We start from the raw sequence: 22,670 nt of genomic DNA, 5'->3' as shown, positions 1-22,670 counted from the left end.
CCTCGATTCTTTGATAGATGCAACCGTTTTTCCAGTATCGACGTTTGAAATATCGAAATTTTTGAAATTTCCATAAATTAGGCATTTCGTACCGATTACTTCGAAAATGTCGCTCCGCGACCACCAACAAGCTATATTTTTGGAATCAGCACGTCGAGATCTACGTCCCTGAATTTTTTCAGAATTTTTAGACAACTTTTTTAAAATTGAAATTTTTTAACGGTCCCAAATTTCGCAAAAATTTTGACATTTTCGAAACTCAACTGAATACATTTTCTTGTAGATTTCGAGCTCTAGAACTCAAATCCGGCCTCGATTTTTTGATAACTGTAACCGTTTTTCCAGAATCCACCGTTAAATTATCGAAATTTTTGAAATTTTCAAAAATTCGCATTTCGCGGCGATTTTTTCGAAAATGTTGCTTCGTGACCATCAACATGCTCTATTTTTGGAATCAGCACGTCGAGATCTACGTCCCTGAATTTTTTCAGAATTTTTAGACGACTTTTTTAAAAGTGAAAATTTTCCAATGGTCCCCCCTTCTTCAAATTTCGCCGAAATTTTGACATTTTCGAAACCTAACTGAGTACATTTTCTTGTAGATTTCGAGCCGTAGAACTCACTTCCGGCCTCGATTCTTTGATAGCTGCAACCGTTTTTCCAGAATCGACGGTTGAATTGTCGAAATTATTGAAATTTCCATAAATTAGGCATTTTGTACCGATTTCTTCGAAAATGTCGCTCCGCGACCATCAACAGGCTATATTTTTGAAATCAGCACGTCGAGATCTACGTCCTTGATTTTTTTTCAGAATTTTTAGACGACTTTTTTAAAAGTGAAAATTTCCCTTCTTCAAATTTCGCCGAAATTTTGACATTTTCGAAACCTAACTGAGTACATTTTCTTGTAGATTTCGAGCCGTAGAACTCACTTCCGGCCTCGATTCTTTGATAGCTGCAACCGTTTTTCCGGAGTCGCCGGTTGAAATATCGAAATTTTTGAAATTTCGATAAATCAGGCATTTTGTACCGATTTCTTCGAAAATGTCGCTCCGCGACCATCAACAGGCTATATTTTTGGAATCAGCACGTCGACATCTACGTCCCTGAATTTTTTCAGAATTTTTAGACGACTTTTTTAAAAATGAAAATTTTCCAATGGTCCCCCCTTCTTCAAATTTCGCCGAAATTTTGACATTTTCGAAACCTAACTGAGTACATTTTCTTGTAGATTTCGAGCCGTAGAACTCACTTCCGGCCTCGAATCTTTGATAGCTGCAACCGTTTTTCCAGAATCGACGGTTGAAATATCGAAATTTTTGAAATTTCCATAAATCAGGCATTTCGTACCGATTTCTTCGAAAATGTCGCTCCGCGACCATCAACAAGCTATATTTTTGGAATCAGCACGTCGAGATCTACGTCCCTGAATTTTTTCAGAATTTTTAGACGACTTTTTCAAAAGTGAAAATTTTCCAATGGTCCCCCCTTCTTTAAATTTCGCCGAAATTTTGACATTTTCGAAACCTAACTGAGTACATTTTCTTGTAGATTTCGAGCCGTAGAACTCACTTCCGGCCTCGATTCTTTGATAGCTGCAACCGTTTTTCCAGTATCGACGGTTGAAATATCGAAATTTTTGATATTTCCATAAATTAGGCCTTTCGTACCGATTTCTTCGAAAATGTCGCTCCGCGACCATCAACAGGCTATATTTTTGGAATCAGCACGTCGAGATCTACGTCCCTGAATTTTTTCAGAATTTTTAGACGACTTTTTTAAAAGTGAAAATTTTCCAATGGTGCCCCCTTCTTCAAATTTCGCCGAAATTTTGACATTTTCGAAACCTAACTGAGTACATTTTCTTGTAGATTTCGAGACGCAGAACTCACTTCCGGCCTCGATTCTTTGATAGCTGCAACCGTTTCTCCAGAATCGACGGTTGAATTATCGAAATTTTTGAAATTTCGATAAATTAGGCCTTTCGTACCGATTTCTTCGAAAATGTCGCTCCGCGACCATCAACAGGCTATATTTTTGGAATCAGCACGTCGAGATCTACGTCCCTGAATTTTTTCAGAATTTTCAGACGACTTTTTTAAAAGTGAAAATTTTCCAATGGTCCCCCCTTCTTCAAATTTCGCCGAAATTTTGACATTTTCGAAACCTAACTGAGTACATTTTCTTGTAGATTTCGAGCCGTAGAACACACTTCCGGCCTCGATTCTTTGATAGCTGCAACCGTTTTTCCAGTATCGACGGTTGAAATATCGAAATTTTTGAAATTTCCATAAATTAGGCCTTTCGTACCGATTTCTTCGAAAATGTCGCTCCGCGACCATCAACAGGCTATATTTTTGGAATCAGCACGTCGAGATCTACGTCCCTGAATTTTTTCAGAATTTTTAGACGACTTTTTTAAAAGTGAAAATTTTCCAATGGTGCCCCCTTCTTCAAATTTCGCCGAAATTTTGACATTTTCGAAACCTAACTGAGTACATTTTCTTGTAGATTTCGAGCCGTAGAACTCACTTCCGGCCTCGATTCTTTGATAGCTGCAACCGTTTTTCCAGTATCGACGGTTGAAATATCGAAATTTTTGACATTTCCATAAATTAGGCATTTCGTAGCGATTTCTTCGAAAATGTCGCTCCGCGACCATCAACAAGCTATATTTTTGGAATCAGCACGTCGAGATCTACGTCCCTGAATTTTTTCAGAATTTTTAGACGACTTTTTTAAAAGTGAAAATTTTCCAATGGTCCCCCCTTCTTCAAATTTCGACGAAATTTTTACATTTTCGAAACGTAACTGACTATATTTTCTTGTAGATTTCGAGCCGTAGAACTCACTTCCGGCCTCGATTCTTTGATAGCTGCAACCGTTTTTCCAGAATCGACGGTTGAAATTTCGAAATTTTTGAAATTTCGATAAATTAGTCATTTCGTAGCGATTTCTTCGAAAATGTCGCTCCGCGACCATCAACAAGCTATATTTTTGGAATCAGCACGTCGAGATCTACGTCCCTGAATTTTTTCAGAATTTTTAGACGACTTTTTTAAAAGTGAAAATTTTCCAATGGTCCCCCCTTCTTCAAATTTCGCCGAAATTTTGACATTTTCGAAACCTAACTGAGTACATTTTCTTGTAGATTTCGAGCCGTAGAACTCACTTCCGGCCTCGATTCTTTGATAGCTGCAACCGTTTTTCCAGAATCGACGGTTGAAATATCGAAATTTTTGAAATTTCCATAAATTAGGCATTTCGTACCAATTTCTTCGAAAATGTCGCTCCGCGACCATCAGTAGGCTATATTTTTGGAATCAGCACGTCGAGATCTACGTCCCTGAATTTTTTCAGAATTTTTAGACAACTTTTTTAAAATTGAAATTTTTTAACGGTCCCCCCTTCTTCAAATTTCGCAAAAATTTTGACATTTTCGAAACTCAACTGAATACATTTTCTTGTACATTTCGAGCTCTAGAACTCAAATCCAGCCTCGATTTTTTGATAACTGTAACCGTTTTTCCAGAATCCACCGTTAAAATATCGAAATTTTTGAAATTTTCAAAAATTCGCATTTCGCGGCGATTTTTTCGAAAATGTTGCTTCGTGACCATCAACATGCTATATTTTTGGAATCAGCGTGTCGAGATCTACGTCCCTGAATTTTTTCATAATTTTTAGCCAACTTTTTTAAAATTGAAATCTTTTAACGGTCCCCCCTTCTTCAAATTTCGCAAAAATTTTGACATTTTCGAAACTCAACTAAGTAGATTTTCTTGTAGATTTCGAGCTCTAAAACTTAAATCCGGCCTCGGTTTTTTGATAACTGTAACCGTTTTTCCAGAATCGACCGTTAAAATATCGAAATTTTTGAAATTTTCAAAAATTAGAATTTCGCAGCGATTTATTCGAAAATGTTGCTTCGTGACCATCAACATGCTATATTTTTGGAATCAGCATGTCGAGATCTACGTCCCTGAATTTTTTCATAATTTTTAGACAACTTTTTTAAAATTGAAATTTTTTAACGGTCCCCCCTTCTTCAAATTTCGCAAAAATTTTGACATTTTCGAAACTCAAGTAAGTACATTTTCTTGTAGATTTCGAGCTCTGGAACTCAAATCCGTCCTTGGTTTTTTGATAATTGGTACCGTTTTTCCAGAATCGACCGTTCAAATATCAAAATTTTTGAAATTTTCAAAAATTCGCTTTTCGCAGGGATTTTTTCGAAAATGTTGCTTCGTGACCATCAACATGCTATATTTTTGGAATCAGCATGTCGATATCTACGTCCTTGAATGTTTTCATAATTTTTAGACAAGAGAGAGCTCCTTGAGAGTCTAGATATTTTAAGAAACGTTCCACTGAAACGAGGCAGCCGTCAAACGGACCGACTACAGACAGACCGCCGGACTTCAGTTTCCAACCTGCTGAAACTCCTCGTGCTCCTTCGCTCTCACTCCGCCGTCACCGGCGACCGCAGCACCCACCGCTTCCTCCCGCCCCCGCCCCCCAAGACGCGCACCTTGCGTGCTCCGTCGTGCATCATCGCGCGAACCGTCAAGTTTAATTGGAGTTGACCGGCGCGCCAAAAACCGTTTCATATCACATGTTGCGTTCGCGTCGTCGACAGCCCGACTTTAGCACCACTTCCTCGTGATTCCCGCCGCGTCAAGCCAGGTCGCGCGAACCCCAGGTCGGCCGGTGCAGTGCACGTGCAGGTGATGTGGGGCTTCCCGGAGGACGACTTCGCCGAGGTGAGTTGACACTGTCGACACCGTAATCGGCACCTGCGGCGCTTTGCCGTTTGACGTCTTCGGGTTACCTTGGCGGACACTCTAATTATTATTATTTTTTGCGGAGGTTCTAATACGCGTTTTTTCGCGGCGGTCGCCGGCCCGCTTTTATGTTCAATGGGAATTATCGGCTTGTTGACATTGGAACTATTATCACAACAGAAGCACTGACTACCGCGTGCTCGTGTGTATACAATTTTTTAGTGAGATGAGAGCGATTGTTTGCGGCGGAGGTGAGGTGGTCGTGTGCAATGTTTGGCGGGGGCGGGGGGCGATGGGGTGCAGCGCGGCCGGGGCTGGGTGTAGGATTTCGGGTGGTTCAAGGTCGGGGAATGGGCAGTTTTTGATTAATGTGTGGCGGGATGTTTAGTCGAGAACGGGGTTTCCATTTAAAATATTTATGGATGACGTTGGACGGACTATCTCTGGTAATGTAAACTTAATCTAGATTTTCTTAATGTGATGACAATTCAGTGACGTTATAAAAACCTCACACTCTTGTCAATGACAGTTGATGAAGTGTCAAAAGTGTGACGTTTTTATAACCTAAAGAACTCTGACGCATATACATATGACATTTACATCTAGGGGAATATAATTACGCCAACTGAGTCAATTCTAAAACATCACTCGTAAAATGTTGCCAAATGTATGTATGTTTAAGTAGGTATATAAAAAAAATTCCCAACGTTTGACGTAAAACTGATTCGTTTTTTTGCGTGTGATTTTTTTGGGTAAAAATTATTATATGATTTTGTGTATCACTTAATACAATAAGTTTTTTTAATTCTCTGTTCAGTAGGTTTTTTCATTGTCCATATAATCGAAAACACTGCTCTAGTGGGCCGTCCAATTTGGTTTTGAAATAATGATGTTGGCAACACCCACACGTGCCTTATTCAGTTTGCAATACCAACATTACGGCGTACTAAAGGATTTTTTTTTCTGTCATATGGTAAATACCAAGAAATCTTAAGGCTTTAACTTTAAGAAATTTGACAAATATTTGCCCGGATAAGTTGTAAAATTTGTTTCTAAAAATAATTTATACCTTTAGAACAAGTTTTATAAGATGGGGAAAAATTGACAAATCCCCATATGCTCAAAATCCTCAAATCACCATATCTTCAAATTCTCAAAATCTCAAATTTACATACGCAAACGTAGTAGAATATTAGACTAGTTTTTATAAATCCGTTTCAGTGTCACTTATCGTAGAAGACAAAGTCTTCAAATCACCGCATTTCTCAAATCTTCAATTCCTCAGATCTTCAAATCACCAACTCCTCAAACCTTCAAATCATCAAAATCCTCAATTGATTAAACCCTCAAATTATCAAAAACCTCGATTCACCAAATCCTCAAATTTTTAAGTCCTCAAATCAACAAATCCTCAGAACCCAAAAATCCTCAAGTTACCTTAGCCTTCAAATTTTCAAATCACTAAATCCTCAAATCATCAAATTTTCAAGTCCTCAAATCACCAAATCTTTCAGAACCCCAAAATCCTCAAATTACCTTGACCTTAAAATTTTCAAATCACTGAATCCTCAAATCTTTGAATCACAAAATTTTCAAATAATGAAAGCTCCAAATCCTCAAATTTTCCAATTACCATATACTCAAATCCTTAAATCTTCAAATTCTAAAAATCCTCAAATAACCAAATCCTCAAATCACCAAAGTCTTCAAATTTTCAAATCACCAAATCCTGACATCAAATTCTCAAATCTTTAAATCACCAAATTTTCAGACCATCAAAACTCCAAATCGTCAAATCAACACAATTCATCAAATCCTCAAATCAACACAATTCTCAGTTCATCAAATCCTCAAATTATGAAAATCTTCAAGTACTCAAATCAGCAAATCTTCAAATTTTCAACTTACCAAATACTCAAATTATCAAACGCTCGAATCATCAAAGTCCTCTAGTTTTAAAAATGGTTAAATCACCAAATCATTAGAATCTTCAATTCACTAAATCCTCAATTCTCCAAATGCTGATATTTTCAAGTCCTCAAATCACCAAATACTCAGAAATCATCAAAACCTCAAATCTCAAATTATCATGTCCTCAAATCCTTAAATCTTCAAAATACTAAATCCTGAAATTCTAAAAATCTTCAAATAACCAAATCGTCAAATCACCAAATTAGTCTTGAAATTTTGAAATCAGCAAATCCTCAAATCATGAAATTCTCAAATCTTTAAATCGCCAAATTTTCAAATCATCAAAGCTTCAAATCATCAAAATTCTCAATTCTTCAAGCCCTCAAATCAGCAAATCCTTAGAACCCCAAAATCATCAAATCACCAAATCCTTAAATCTTGAAATTATCATATCTTCAAATCCTTAATTCTTCAAATTATCATATCCTCAAATCCTTAAAACTTCAAACTACTAAATCCCGAAATCCCCAAATAACCAAATCGTCAAATCACCAAATTCCTAAAGTTTTAAAAATCCTCAAATTACCAAGTCATCAAAATTCTCAATTTACTAAATCCTCAAATTATCAAAATTCCCAAATTCTCAAGTCCTCAAAGCACCAAATCCTCAGAACCTCAAAATCCTTAAATTACCAAAACCTCAGATCCTCAAATCTCCAAATTACCATATCCGCAAATCCTTAAATCTACAAATTACAAAATCCTCAAATTCTAAAAATCCTTATATAACTAAATCCTCAAATGACCTTAGTCTTTTCACATCATCAAATTCTCAAATCTTTAAATCATCAAATTTGCAAATCATCAAAGCTCCAAATCCTCAAATCATCAAAATTCTCAGATCACCAAATGCTCACATCATCAAAATCTTCAGTTCATCAAATCCTCAATCCTTCAAATCGTTAAATCAGCAAATCCTCAAATCTTCAAATTACCAAATCCTCAAATCGTCAATTCCTCGAATCACCAAAATCCTCAAGTTTTAAAAATTCTTAAGTTAACAAATCTTCAAACTTTCAAGTCCGCAAATCACCAAATCCTCAGAACCCTAAAATCCTGAAATCACCTCAGTCTTCAAATTTTTAAATCACCAAATTCTCAAATCTGTAAATCATCAAACTTTCAAATTACCAAAAACCTCAAATCCTCAAATCTCCAAATTACCATATCCTCAAATGCTTAAATCTACAAATTACAAAATCCTCAAATTCTTAAAATCCTTATACAGTAATGTTCGGTTATAACGAACCTCATGGGACTGGTAAAAGTAGTTCGTTATATCCGAAGTTCGTTATAAATGATCTCAAAAAAATCAATATATACTTTCATAAACTTAACTATGTATTTCGGTATACAACATTTAAAAGTATTCCAAAAATATAAACATGTAACGATAATAATACAGTAGTACATATAAGAAAAAAAAACTTGATTAATAAAAAGTTGATTAAAAATAAAAGTTGTTACTGAGAATAATCTCAAATTTTACTTCTTGTGAGAAAAATTAATTTCATTCATATACAATTCTATTTCGCCTAATTTATTTAAAATACCGTGTGGAGTGTTTCGCGCCTGAAGAAAATGACGAACGGCCCTAATGTATTAAACCGCTTGGGAGGGTTTTGGGATCGTTTCCTCTTTTTCTTCTTCTCCGTTAATCCGTTATCTTCTTCGTCTTCAGTCTCATCTTCTGTTTGAATGTTCCATTGAACTGATTTAACAATATCATCCAAAATTTCAGACTTCACTAAAATGTCGTCAAAATGGACGTATTTTTCGAAGCGATATCAAATTCATCGTCAGAATTGCTTTCATGTTTTCTCAGCCATTCAACCAATAGTAGTTCGTCTTCTGGTTCAAATTTTTCATCACACATGTAGAAACCCAGCATGTCGAAAACAGTTAGCAATTGTTTGTTCTGATACTTTTTGCCATACCATACTGATAAAATTGACAGCATCTAATAGATCCACACACAAGTGTTCCTAATCGTTGTCGATAGAATCAATCATTTTCGAAAGAAGAAGTCGTCGATAATTGTTCTTTAGACTATGTATTATACCCTAATCCATAGGCTGTAATTTTGTAGTGCAGATAAAGCTGACTGGTGAAAAAGTTCGTTGTAAACGATTTTTTTTTCTTCAATATTAAAAATTTGGTTCGTTTTATCCGAAAGTTCGCTATAAGCGGATTCGTTATAACCGGAAAAAAATAACACGTATCTTATGGGACTTCAGTTCGTACTTTGCAAGTTGGTTCGTTATATCAGGAAGTTCACTTTAACCGGTTCGCTATACGCGATCATTACTGTATAATCAAATTCTCAAATGACCTTAGTCTTCAAATCTTTACATCATCAAATTCTCAAATTAAATCATCAAATTTGCAAATCATCAAAGCTCCAAATCCTAAAATCATCAAAATTCTCAGATCACCAAATCCTCAAATCATCAAAATCTTCAATTCATCAAAACCTCAGTCCTTGAAATCGTTAAATCAACAAACCCTCAAATCTTCAAATTACCAAATCCTCAAATCGTCCATTCCTCGATTCACCAAAGTCCTCAAGTTTTAAAAATTCTCAATTTAACAAATCATCAAATTTTCAAGTCCGCAAATCACCAAATCCTCAGAACCCTAAAATCCTGAAATCACCAAAACCTCAAATCCTCAAATCTTCAAATTATCATATCCTCAAATTAGTGAATCCTCAAATAACCAAACCCTCAAATCACCTCAGTCTTCAAATCCTCAAATTCTCAAATGTTTAAATCACCAAATTTTCAAATCAACAAAGCTCCAATTCCTCAAATCACCAAAATTTTAAATCCTCAAATTTGCAAATTACCATATCCCCAAATTCCTAAATCTTCAAATTACTAAATCCTCAAATTCTAAAAATTCTCAAATATCCAAATCCTCAAATCACCAAAGTCTTTGAATATTTGAATCACCAAATTCTCAATTCACCAAAACGTCAAATCATCAAAATCTTCAATTCACCAAAACCTCAATTCTTCAAGTCCTCAAATCTATGAATTATGTTCTGTTAGACAATAAATACATTATTATTATTATAATTATTATTATTAGATCTTCAAATTACCAAATTCTCAAATCATCAAATCGTCGAATCACCAAAGTCCTCAACTTTTAAAAATTCTCAATTCACCAAATCCTCAAATTTTCAACTCCTCAAATCAATAGATCCTCAGGACCCCAAAATCCTCAAATTACCTTAGCCTTCAAATTTTCAAATCACTAAATCCTCAAATCATCAAATTTTCAAGTCCTTAAATCACCAAATCTTCAGAACCCTAAAATCCTTAAATCATCAAAACCTCAAATCCTCAAATCTTCAAATTACCGTATCCTCAAATAACCAAATTCTCAGATGTTTAAATCATCAAATTTTTTAATCAACAAAGCTCCAATTCCTCAAATCACCAAAGTCTTCAAATTTTCAAATCACCAAATCCTCAAATCGTCAAATTCTCAAATATTTAAATCACCAAATTTTCAAATTATCAAAGCTCCAAATCCTCAAATCACCAAAACCTCAAATCTTCAAACCTTCAAATTACCACATTCTCAGATCCTTCAATCTTCAAATTATTAAGTCCTCAGATTCTAAAAATCTTCAAATCATCTAAGTCTTCAAATTTTCAAATCACCAAATCCTCAAATAATCAAATTCTCAAATTTTTAAATCACCAAATTTTCAAATCATCAAAGCTCCAAATCCTCAAATAATGAAAATTCTCATTCACCAGATCCTCAAATCATCAATTCTTCGAGTCCTCAAATCAGGAAATCCTCAAATTTTCAAGTTACCAAACCAGAGTCCGCAAGTTTTAAAAATCCCCAAATCACAAAATTTCTCAAACCCCCAAATCACTAAAACCTCAAATATTTAAATTCTCAAATCCTCAAATTTACATACGGAAGCGTGGTAGAATATTAGTCTAATTGTTATAAATCAGTTGCAGTTTATCTTATCGAACAAAACAAAAACCTTCAAATCACCACATTCCTCAAATCTTCAATTCCTCGAACCTTCAAATCCCCAAATCAAATAATCAAATTCTCAAATCTTCAAATCACCAAATCATCAAAATCCTTAATGCACTAAATCCTCAAATTATCGAAATCCCCAATTCACTAAATTCTCAGATTTCTAGTCCTCATATCACCAAATCCTCAGAACCCCAAAATCCCCAAATTCTAAAAATCCTCAAATCAGCAAATCCTCAAATCATCAAAATTCTCAATTCACCAAATCTTAAAATAATCAAAATCTTCAATTTACCAAATCCTCAAACTTTCAAATCAGTAAATCTTCAAAATTCACAAATACGTATTTGCCCGGATAAGTTGTAATAGTTATTTATGTTACAAGTGTTGAAAATGGTCCATTGCATTACGAACGGGAATACGGCGCGAGACGCAGTCGAGCGCTGTATGTAAGTGAGTAATGCAATGGAGTTTTCACACGAGTATCATACAATATTTTTTGCGCTGCCTTTTTGAAAAAATTACATTTTTCAATCACTAAAAGAATAAATATTACTGAACCGAAATTATGTTGGTATTGAATTTATCACCAAATACGTCAAATACCAATCTGTCAATTTGTCCGGGCTAGATTTCATTCGAAATTTTATAAATTAACAGCGTTTTTAAAGCGGCAGAATGACACAAGCCCAAGAAGTTTGAAATACTTACCAGTGGAAACATTTTTATATACGGCTCCAGATTAGAGAGAATCTTGTGATTATGATTCAGCGTGTGGTTGGGAATAACGTCAAGTTTAAACGGTTTTTTTAATTAACAAGAACTACTAAGAAACAGTAATAACATAATAGTTGTCAACAACATAAACCAAACCACCGATTAGTGTCAACTGTCAAATTACTGTAAATCTAAATTTTGATCAACAAATTCCCCTATTTAAGATTACAACTTATATTGCACTTTTTTTAAATTTCGAGCCACTTTTTGTTATAATAACTTTAGATACATGATTATCAATTAGTAGTAATTACTTTGTGATAATCAATTTATTTTTTCAAAGCTTAAATTCCTCGTTTGTATTTTGCAACACTAGATCCTTTTTCATTGCCATTGCGACACGCCACGTGTCAACGTAAAATGTCAATTACAACTATGGCAGCGCAAAAAATTTGTTTCTGAAAAATTGATATTTTTAGAAGATGGGGAAAAATTGACAAATCCCCAAATCCTCAAATCACCACATTCCTCAAATTTTCAAATCACCAAATCCTCAAATCATCAAATTCTCAAACCTTCAAATCACCAAATCGTCAAAATCCTCAATTCACTTAATCCTCAAAATCTTCAATTCACCTGATCCTCAAATTTTCAAGTCCTCAAATCACCAAAACCTCAAATCCTCGAATCTTCAAATTACCATATCCTCAAATCTTCAAATTACTAAATCCTCATATTCTAAAAATCCTCAAGTCACCTTAGTCTTCAAATTTACAAATCACCAAATCCTCAAATCATCAAATCGTCGAATCACTAAAATCCTCAAGTTTTAAAAATCCTTAAAACACCAAATCCTCAGAACCCCAAAATCCTCAAAATTAACCTTAAAATTTTCAAATAATCAAATCTCCAAATCCGCAAATCACTAAAACCTTAAGTTCTCAAATTTTCAAATTACCACATCCTGAAATCCTTAAATCTTCAGATTCTAAAAATCTTCAAATCACCAAATCCTGAAATCATCAAATTCTCAAATCTTTATATCACCAAATTTTCAAATCATCAAAACTCCAAATCCTCAAATCAACAAAATTCTCAATTCACCAAATCCTCAAATCAACAAAATTCTCAATTCGCCAAATCCTGAAATCATCAAAATCTTCAATTCACCAAATTCTCAATTCTTCAAGTCCTCAAATCTTCAAATTACCAAAGTCCTCAGTTTTAAAAATCATCAAAATCCTCAAATCAGCAAATGCTCAGAACCCCAAAATCCTCAAATCACAAAAGTCTTTAAATTTTGAAATCACCAAATCCTCAAATCATCAAATTCTCAAATCTTCTTTAAATCACCAAATTTTCAAATCATCAATGCTGCAAATAATAAAAATTTTCAACTCTTCAAGTCTTCACATCAGCAAATCCTCAAATTTTCGAATTATCAAATCCTCAAATCATCAAATCGTCAAATTACCAAAGTCCTCAAGTTTTAAAAATACTCAAATCACCGAATCATCAAAATCCTAAATTTACTAAATCCTCAAATTATCAAAATCCCCAAATTTTGAAGTCCTTAAATGACCAAATCCTCAGAACCCCAAAATCCTCAAATCTTCAGATTACCATATCCTCAAATCCGTAAATCTTCAAATTATTAAATCCTCAAATTACCAAAGTCTTGAAATTTTCAAACCACCAAATCGTCAAATCATCAAATTGTAAGATCTTCAAGTTACCCCATCCTCAAATCATCAAATCATTAGAATCCTTCATTTACCAAATCCTCAAATTTTCAAGTCCTCAAATCACCAAATCCCCAGAACCCAAAATTCTCAAATCACTAAATCCTCAAATCCTCAAATTATCATATCCCCAAATCTTCAAATTACTAAATCCTCAAATTCTAAAAATCGTCAAATCACCGAAGTTTTCACATTTTGAAATCACCAAATCCTCAAATCATCAAATTCACAAATCTTTAAAACTCGGTTTCAAATAATCAAAGCTCCAAATCATCAAAATTCTCAATTCTTCAAGTCCTCAAATCAGCAAATCCTCAAATCTTCAAATTACCAAATACTCAAATCGTCGAATCAGCAAATTCCTCAAGTTTTAAAAATCCTCAAATAACCAAGTCATCAAAATCCTCATTTTACTAAATCCTCAAATTATCAAAATCCCCAAATTTTCAAGTCCTTAATCACCAAGTTCTCAGAACCTCAAAAGCCTCAAATCACCAAAACTTCAAATCCTCAAATCTTCAAATTACCAGATCCTCAAATCCTCAAATCTTCAAATTACTAAATCCTAAAATTACCAAAGTCTTCAAATTTTCAAACCACCAAATCGTCAAATCATCAACTTGTCAGATCTTCGAATCTTAAAATCATCAAAATCTTCAATTTACCACATTCTCATTTCTTCAAGGCTCAAATCAGCAAATCTTCAAATCACTAAATCCTCAAAATTCACAAACACCAAATTCTCAAATCACAAAATTCCTCAACCCCTCATATCACTAAATCCTCAAATCCTCAAAATCCCCAAGTCTTCAAAATTCTCAAATCACTAAATCATCAAATATTCAGATCCCAAATCACCAAATCATCAAGTCGTCGAATCATCAAAATCCTTCATTTATCAAATCCTCAAATTTTCAACAGTCAAATCACCAAATCCTCAGAACCCCAAAATTCTCAAATCAGTAAAACCCCAAATCCTCAAATCATCAAATTCAGAAATCTTTAAATCACCGAGTTTTCAAATAATCAAAGCTCCAAATCATCAAAATTCTCAATTCTTCAAGTCCTCAAATCAGCAAATCCTCAAATCTTCAAATTACCAAATCCTCAAATCATCAAATCGTCGAATCACCAAATTCCTCAAGTTTTAAAAATCCTCAAATAACCAAGTCATCAAAATCTTCAATTTACTAAATCCTCAAATCACCAAATCCTCAGAACCTCAAAATCCTCAAATCAACAAAACCTCAAATCCTCAAATTACCGTATCCTCAAATCCTTAAATATACAAATTACAAAATCCTCAAATTCTAAAAATCCTCAAATAACCAAATCGTCAAATCATCGAAGTTTTCAAATTTTGAATCACCAAATCCTCAAATCATCAAATTCACAAATCTTTAAAACTTGGTTTCAAATAATCAAAACTCCAAATCATCAAAATTCTTAATTCTTCAAATCCTCAAATCTTCAAATTACCCAAACCTCAAGTCGTCGAATCACCAATGTCCTCAAGTTTTAAAAATCCTCAAATCACCAAATCCTCAGAACCCCAAAATCCTCAAATCACCAAAACCTCAAATCCTCAAGTCTTCAAATTATCATATTCTCAAATCCTTAAATCGTCAAATTAGTGAATCCTCAAATTCTAAAAATCCTGAAATAACCAAAAGTCAAATCACCAATCTTCAAATTTTGAAGTCACCAAATCCTCAAATCATCAAATTTTTAATTCACCGAATTTTCAAATCATCAAAGCTTCAAATCATCAAAATTCTGAAAGTCCTCAAATCTTTGAATTACCAAATCCTCAAATAATCAAATCGTCGAATCTCCAAAGTCCTCAAATTTTAAAAGTCGTCAAATCGCCGAATCATCAAAATCCTCAATTTACTAAATCCTCAATCTATCAAAATCCTCATTTCACCAAATCCTCAAATTTTGAAGTCCTCAATAACCAAATCCCTAGAACCTCAAATCACCAAAACCTCAAATCCTCAAATCTTCAAATTCTAAAATTCCTCAAATAGCCAAAAGTCAAATCACCAGTCTTCAAATTACTGAAGTCTTCAAATTTTCAAACCACTAAATCGTCAAATCATCAAATTCTCAAATCTTTAAATCATCAAAATTCTCAATTTACCAAATCCTCAAATCATCCAAATCTTCCAATCCTCAAATATTCAAATTACCAAATTCTTAAATCCTTGAATCATCAAAGTAGTCAAGTTTTAGATATCCTCAATTCAACAAATCCTCAAATTTTCAAGTCCGCAAATCACGAAATCCTCAAAACCCTAAAATCGTCAAATCACCAAACCCTCAAATCTTCAAATTACCATATCCTCAAATTACGAAATCCTGAAATAACCAAACTCTCAAATCACCAAAACCGCAAATCCTCAAATCTTCAAATTACTATATCCTCAAATCCTTAAATCTTCAAATTACTAAATCCTCAAATAACCAATTCTTCAGATCACCAAAGTCTTCAAAATTTCGAATCACCATATTTTCAAATCATCAAAGCTCCAAATCCTCAAATCATCAAAATCTTCAAATCACTGTATCGTGAAATCCTTAAATCTTCAAATTACTAAATCCTCAAATTCTAAAAATCCTCAAAAAACCAAATCCTGAAATTACCAGTCTTCAAATTTCAAACCACCAAATCGTCAAATCATGAAATTCTCAAATCACCAAATCCTCAGATCATCAAATCCTCGAATCACCAAAGTCCTCAAGTTTTAAAACAAATCCTCAAAACCCCAAAATCCTCAAATCCTCAAATATTCAAATTACCATATTCTCAGATCCTTCAATCTTCAAATTACTAAATCCTCAAATTCTAAAAATACTCAAATAACCAAATCCTTGAATCACCTAATTCTTCAAATTTTCAAATCACCAAATCCTCAAATAATCAACATTCTCAATTCACCAAATCCTCAAATCACCAAATCCTCAAATATTTTACATACGGAAGCGTGATATAATATTAGACTAGTTTTTATAAATCAGTTTCCGTTTATCTTATCGTACAAAACAAAACCCTCAAATCAGTACATTCCTCAAATCTTCAAATCACCAAATCAGCAAAATCCCCAAATTATCAAAATCCTCAATTCACCAAATTCTTATATTTCTAGTTCTCATATCACCAAATCCTCAGAATCCCAAAATCCCCAAATTCTAAAAATCCTCAAATAACCAAAGTCTTCAAAATTTCAAAGCACCAAATCCTCTAATCATCAAAATTCTTAATTCACCAAATCTTAAAACCATCAAAATCTTCAATTTACCAAATCCTTAAACTTTCAAATCACTAAATCCTCAAAATTCACAAGTCACCAAATTCTTAAATCACAAAATTCCTCAAATCCTCAAGTCTTCAAAATTCTCAAATCACGAACTCCTCCAATATTCAGATCCCCAAATCACCAAATCCTCAAATCGTGAAATCACCACATCTTCAGATTCTCCAATCATCAAAATCCTGGAATTAATCATTTGAGGGTTTGGTAATTTAAAGATTTAAGCATATGAGGATTTAAAAATTTGACTTAACTTGACCACATTTAACTTCAGCTGATCTGACCAAACTTGACCTGACTTGAGCTGACCTGACCATATATCACTTAACCTGACTTAAGCGGATCTGATCAGACTTGACCTGACCTAACATCATCTAACCTGACTTGATCAAACCTGATCCACCCAATCTGACCTTGAGGATATTAATAATAAATAATTAATAATTACACTATTTTGAGAAACCAACGTCTGTTAATTTTAGATTTGAGTATATTTTCTAAGAACCAATATTATTACTATACCGAATTAGTGAAGTGCTACCTATAAAAGTGAACGTTTTAAGTGTAGTAGTCTCGCTTAACACAATAAAAAAAATATTTCGCTACAAGTGAAGCAACTTCCAGGCAAAAAATTCCCCAACTGCTCTGTCCTTTCCTCCGGCGAAAACACCACACACAATTACTCTTGCATCAAACCCTGCCCCCTCCGCCGCCCCCAACATTGATAGATGAGCCCCTCGCCGTTTCGCAACCTGTCCTGAATTATTGATCACCTCAACCGTGTCCTTATCTTGGGGAAGTCTGCAAGAACGAACTCTTTGTCTGCGACTCGCATGCGGTGAGTCGGGCCGATTTTGGCGGCCCGACACCGCCATGAATTTAAATGGGACCGCATGGACGTGTATCATTATTTAAATTAGCCTCAATAACGATTCTACTTTCTAAACATTGTTCGGTACGTGTAGAGGAAAGTCCCCGGGACGGACGGGAATGCTAATAGAAAATTATAAACTTTAGGGATCGCATCGCTTTAACTCGAGTTTCGAAGTTGGGGCGGCGATGCGTGCTGGAATTACTCGTGGTGTTGGAAAAACAATGGACGTGTGAGGTGATTGCGAGAGAACATTGAAGGTCTTCGATTCAATTGATCGCATTAACATAAGTGAAAATAATGCTGCTAATTGCGGCCGACGCTAATAAACAACAGTTCTCGTGTCAGTTTGACATTCAATAAATAATTGTTGTAATGGAAGACGAGCGGTTTTCGTCCATGACTTAACTTTGAATGGCAAAGTAGGCAAGATTTAGGATAAATAAATTTTAATCAAGGTCAAAAGTAGAATTTTATGAAAATTTCAGCATTTTTTGACCATTTGCGAAATTGAATTGAAGGCATTTCTTGTAGATCGTGGCCTGAGAACTTGTTTGAGCCATAGACCGGAGCGGGGTCAGGCCAAAGTCGACTCTAAACGTGTAGAATTTCTGCGGGAAATAGAATTATTTAGACGCGTTTATTTACGTTTACATTGTTTAACTAAGAATTAATTCTTTACTTATTGTAAAAATTCCGAAAATTGAAGTGAAAACTCGAAAAATTGAGAAATCGAAGTATAAAACAGTCGAAAAATTGAAAAGTCTAAAGTTTAACAAACGAAAAATTGAAAAATAGAAGAAAAATTAAAGAATCGAAAAACTGAAAGATCATAAAATTGAACGAAATCTCCAAAAATTGGGAAATTAATAAATTGAAAATCTGGGAAATCGAGAAGTCAAAAAAGCAAAGTCGAAAAATCGCAAGATTGAAGAACTGAAGAACTGAAAAATCTAAACTTTGGGAAGTCGAGAAATGAGAAACTCAAAAAATAGATTAATTGAGAAATCGGAAAACTGAAGAAAATAAAAAAAATGAAGAACTGAAAAATCGAAAAATCTAAAATTTAAAATATTGAAAAATTGAAGTATCGTAAAATTGAAAATTCGAAAATCTAGAGTTTAAAAATCGAAAAACGAAAAATTAACAAATCGAGAAATCGAAACTCAAAAATTTGAAAAATCGGATATTTCAAAAATTGAAACATTGAAGAGCCGAAAAGTACAAGATCGAAAAACCGACAAATAGAAAAATAGAAACATCGAAAAATTCAAGAACTGAGAAATCGAGAAATCAGAAGATCGTGAAATCGAGGAGTCGAAAGAATAATCGAAAAGTCGAAGAATCAAAATACTGAAAAATTCCAAATCTGAAACAAATATCCAAAAATTGAGGGTTTTAAAAAACCTCAACTCACCGAATCACCAAAATCCTCAATTCACTAAATCCTCGTCTTATCAAAATCCTCAGTTCACTAAATCCTTAAATTTTCAAGTCCTCAAATCATCAAATCCTCAGAACCCTTAAATCCCCAAATCACCAAAACCTCAAATCTTCAAATTACCATATCCTCAAATCCTTAAATCTTCAAATTACGAAATCCTCAAATTCTAAAAATTCTCAAATAACCAAACCCTCAAATCACCTTAGTTTTCGAATTTTCAATTCATCAAATCCTAAATTCTTCAAATGACCAAATCATCAAATCGTCGAATCACCAAAGTCCTCAAGTTTTAAAAATCCTCAAATCACCAAATTATCAAAATCCTCAAATCATCATATTCTCAAATCCTTAAACCTTCAAATTACTAAATCCTCAAATTCCAAAAATCCTCAAATAACCAAATCACCAAATCATCAAATACTCAATTCTTTAAATCACCAAATTTTCAAATCATCAAAATTCTCAATTCTTCAAGTCCCCAAATCAGCAAATCCTCAAATCTTCAAATTACCAAATCCTGAAATCATCAAAATCTTCAAATTATCAAAATCCTCCCTCAAAATCCTCAAATCTTCATATTACCATATCCTCAAATAACCAAATCCTCAACTTACCGTCTTCAAATTTTCAAATCTTTAAATCACCAAATTCTCAAATCATCGAAGCTCCAAATTCTCAAATCATCAAAATTCTCAATTCACCAAATCCTCAAATCATCAAAATCTTCAATTCACCAAATCCTCAATTCTTCATGCTCTCAAATCTTCAAATTTCCAAATCATAAAATTGTCGAATCACCAAAGTCCTCAAGTTTTAAAAATCCTCAAATCACCAAATCATAAATATCCTCAATTCATCAAATCCTCAAATTTTCAAGTCCTCAATTCACCAAATCCTCAGAACCCCAAAATCCTCAAATATTCAAATCTTCAAATTATCATATCCTCAAATCCTTAAATCTTCAAATTACTAAATCCTCAAATTCTAAAAATCCTCAAATAACCAAATCGTCAAATCATTAAATTCTCAAATTTTTAAATCACCAAATTTTCAAATCATCAAAATTCTCAATTCTTCAAGTCCTTAAATCAGCATATCCTCAAATCTTCAAATTACCAAATCCTCAATTTACTAAATCCACAAATTATCAAAATCCCCAAATTTTCAAGTCCTCAAATCACCAAATCCTCAGAACCTCAAATCTTCAAATTACCATATCCTCAAATCGTTAAATCTTGAAATTACTAAATCCTCAAATTACCAAATACTCAAATTACCAAAGTCTTCAAATTTTCAAACCACCAAATGGTCAAATCATCAAATTCTCAAAACTTTTAACCACCAAATTTTCAAATCATCAATGCTCCAAATCATCAAAATTTTCAATTTTTCAAGGCTTCAAATCAGCAAATCCTCATATCTCATCATATATCATCATCACCTATATCATATCTTATTACCAAATCCTCAAATCGTCGAATCACCAAAGTCCTCAAGTTTTAAAAATCCTCAAATCACCGAATCATCAAAATCCTAAATTTACTAAATCATCAATTTATCAAAATCCCCAAATTTTCAAGTCCTTAAATCACCAAATCCTCAAAACCTCAAAATCCTCAAACCACCAAATCTTCAAATCCCCAAATCTTCAAATTACCATATTCCGAAATCCTTAAATCTTCAAATTACGAAATACTCAAATTCTAAAAATTCTTAAATAACCGAATCTTCAAATCACCTTAGTTTTCAAATTTTCAAATCACCAAATCGTCAAATCATCAAATTCTCAAATCTTTAATTCGCTAAATTTTCAAATCATCAAAGCTCCAAATCCTCAAATCATCAAAAATCCCAATTAGCCAAATCATCAAAATCTTCACTTCACCGAATCCTCAATTCTTCAAGTCCTCAAATCTTCAAATTCCCAAATCATCAAATCGTCGAATCACCAAAGTCCTCAAATTTTAAAAATTCTCAAACCACCAAATCACCAAAATCCTCAATTCACAAATCCTCAAATTTTCAAGTCCTCAAATCACCAAATCCTCAGAATTTCAAAATTCTCAAATCACCAAAACCTCAAATCCTCAAATTACCATATCCTCAAATAACCAAATCCTCAAATTACCAGTCTTCAAATTTTCAAACCACCAAATCGTCAAATTCGCAAATCTTTAAATCACCGAATTTTCAAATCATCACAGCTCCAATTCCTCAAATCATCAGAATTCTCAATTCACCAAATTTAATAAATTGGACAATCGGCGAACTGAAAAATCGAAACATCGAAAATTTAAAAATTTCGAAAATTGAAAAATTGAGCTGAAAACTCGAAAAATCGAAAAACTCAAAAGTTTGAAAATTGAAAAGTTGAAAATATTGAATTGTTGAAAAATTGAGAAATCGAAGTATAAACCAGTCGAAAAATTGAAAAATCTAAAGTTTTAAAAACGAAAAATTGAAAATCCGAAACGTAAAAAATCGAGAAATCGAAAAGTCGAAATGGCAAAAAATCCAGAAACTGAAATATCGAAAAATTCAAAAATAGAAGAAAAATTGAAGAATCGAAAAAATGAAAAATCACAAAATTGAACGAAAATTGGTAAATTAAAAAATTGAATAATTGGGAAATTGAAAAGTCAAAAAAGCAAAATCGAAAAATCGCAAGAACCGGAAAATTGAAAAATCAAAAACCTGAAAAATCGAAAAATTGAAGAACTGAAAAACCGAAACTTTGGGAAGTCGAGAAAGGGGAAAATCAAAAAATGGATTAATTGAGAAATCGGAAAATTGAAAATTCAGAAACGTCAAAATTTAAAAAATTAAAAAATATTAAAGAACTCGAAAATGAAGGAATCGAAACATCAAAAATCAAAAAAAAAAAAAAAATCGAAAATCTATAATTTAGAAATCGAAAAACTGAAAAAGCAACATTTCGAGAAATCAAAATTCGAAAATTTAAAAAATGGGATAATTCAAAAATCGAAAAGCTGAAAAGCAAAAAAACGAAAAACCGACAAATCGAAAAATTAAAAGATCGAAAAATCCAGGAGTCTAAAAATCAAGAAGTCAAAAATCGAAAAGTCAAAGAATCAAAATACTGGAATTTCCAAAAACTGAAAGGAATATCCAAGAAGTGATAAATTAAAAAATTCGAAAATTGAGAAATCCATAAAGCAAAGTCGAAAAATCGGAGAATTAAAGAACTGAAAAATAGAAAGTTCGAGAAGTCAAGAAATGGGAAAATCAAAAATAGATTAATTGAGAAATCGGAAAATTGAAAATTTAGCAACGTCGAAATTTAAAAAATCAAAAAATTAAAAAGTAAAAATTCGAAAATCTAAAATTTAAAACTCGAAAAACGACAAATCGAAACTCCAGAGTTTAAAAATTGAAAAATCGGATAACTGAAAAATCGAAAAATTGAAAAGCTCAAAACTAAAAAACCGAAAAACCGAGAAATCCGAAAATCGAAACATCGAAAAATTTAAAAAGTGAGACATCGAGAAATCGAAAAATCAGAGAGAAAAATTGAAAAATTACTAAATTGAGAAATTGAACACTCAAAACATCGAAACATTTGAATTCGATAAATCGAGAAATCAAAAAATTGAAAAAACGAAAAATATTTGAACGAAAAATTGGAAAAATCGAAATTTTAAAAATTCAGAAAATTGAAATATTGAAATACAGAAGGACACTGGAGAAATCGAAAAACCTAGAATTTTAAAAATTGAAAGTTTAAAACATCGAAAAGTCGAAAAATTGAAAAATCTAAAGTTTAACAATAAATTGAAAATCCAAAAAGTAAAA

The 22,670-nt window shown here is 33.0% G+C and overlaps 1 protein-coding gene across 2 annotated transcripts in view; it reads left to right on the top strand.

Annotated features, from left to right (window-relative positions):
- Positions 1-4,562: 4,562 nt before the first annotated feature.
- LOC135137030 (bcl-2-related ovarian killer protein homolog B) overlaps positions 4,563-22,670 on the top strand; it is a 35,667-nt gene continuing 17,559 nt past the window's right edge. The window contains exon 1 of one of the 2 annotated variants that reach the window (XM_064066571.1): positions 4,563-4,763. The gene's annotated coding sequence lies outside the window, so the exon portion shown is untranslated. Of the gene's footprint in view, positions 4,764-5,056; positions 5,231-22,670 lie in introns of those variants that run through there. The other variant, XM_064066572.1, reaches the window with a different exon arrangement.

Source organism: Zophobas morio, unplaced genomic scaffold (assembly GCF_036711695.1).
Source record: "Zophobas morio isolate AGI-343-1 ecotype UQ-CSIRO unplaced genomic scaffold, CSIRO_AGI_Zmor_V1 ptg000028l, whole genome shotgun sequence".
In the NCBI taxonomy this organism is placed as follows: domain Eukaryota; kingdom Metazoa; phylum Arthropoda; class Insecta; order Coleoptera; family Tenebrionidae; genus Zophobas; species Zophobas morio.
Note: the sequence above shows the minus strand (reverse complement) of the source record. Positions and strands in the feature narration are given on the sequence as shown.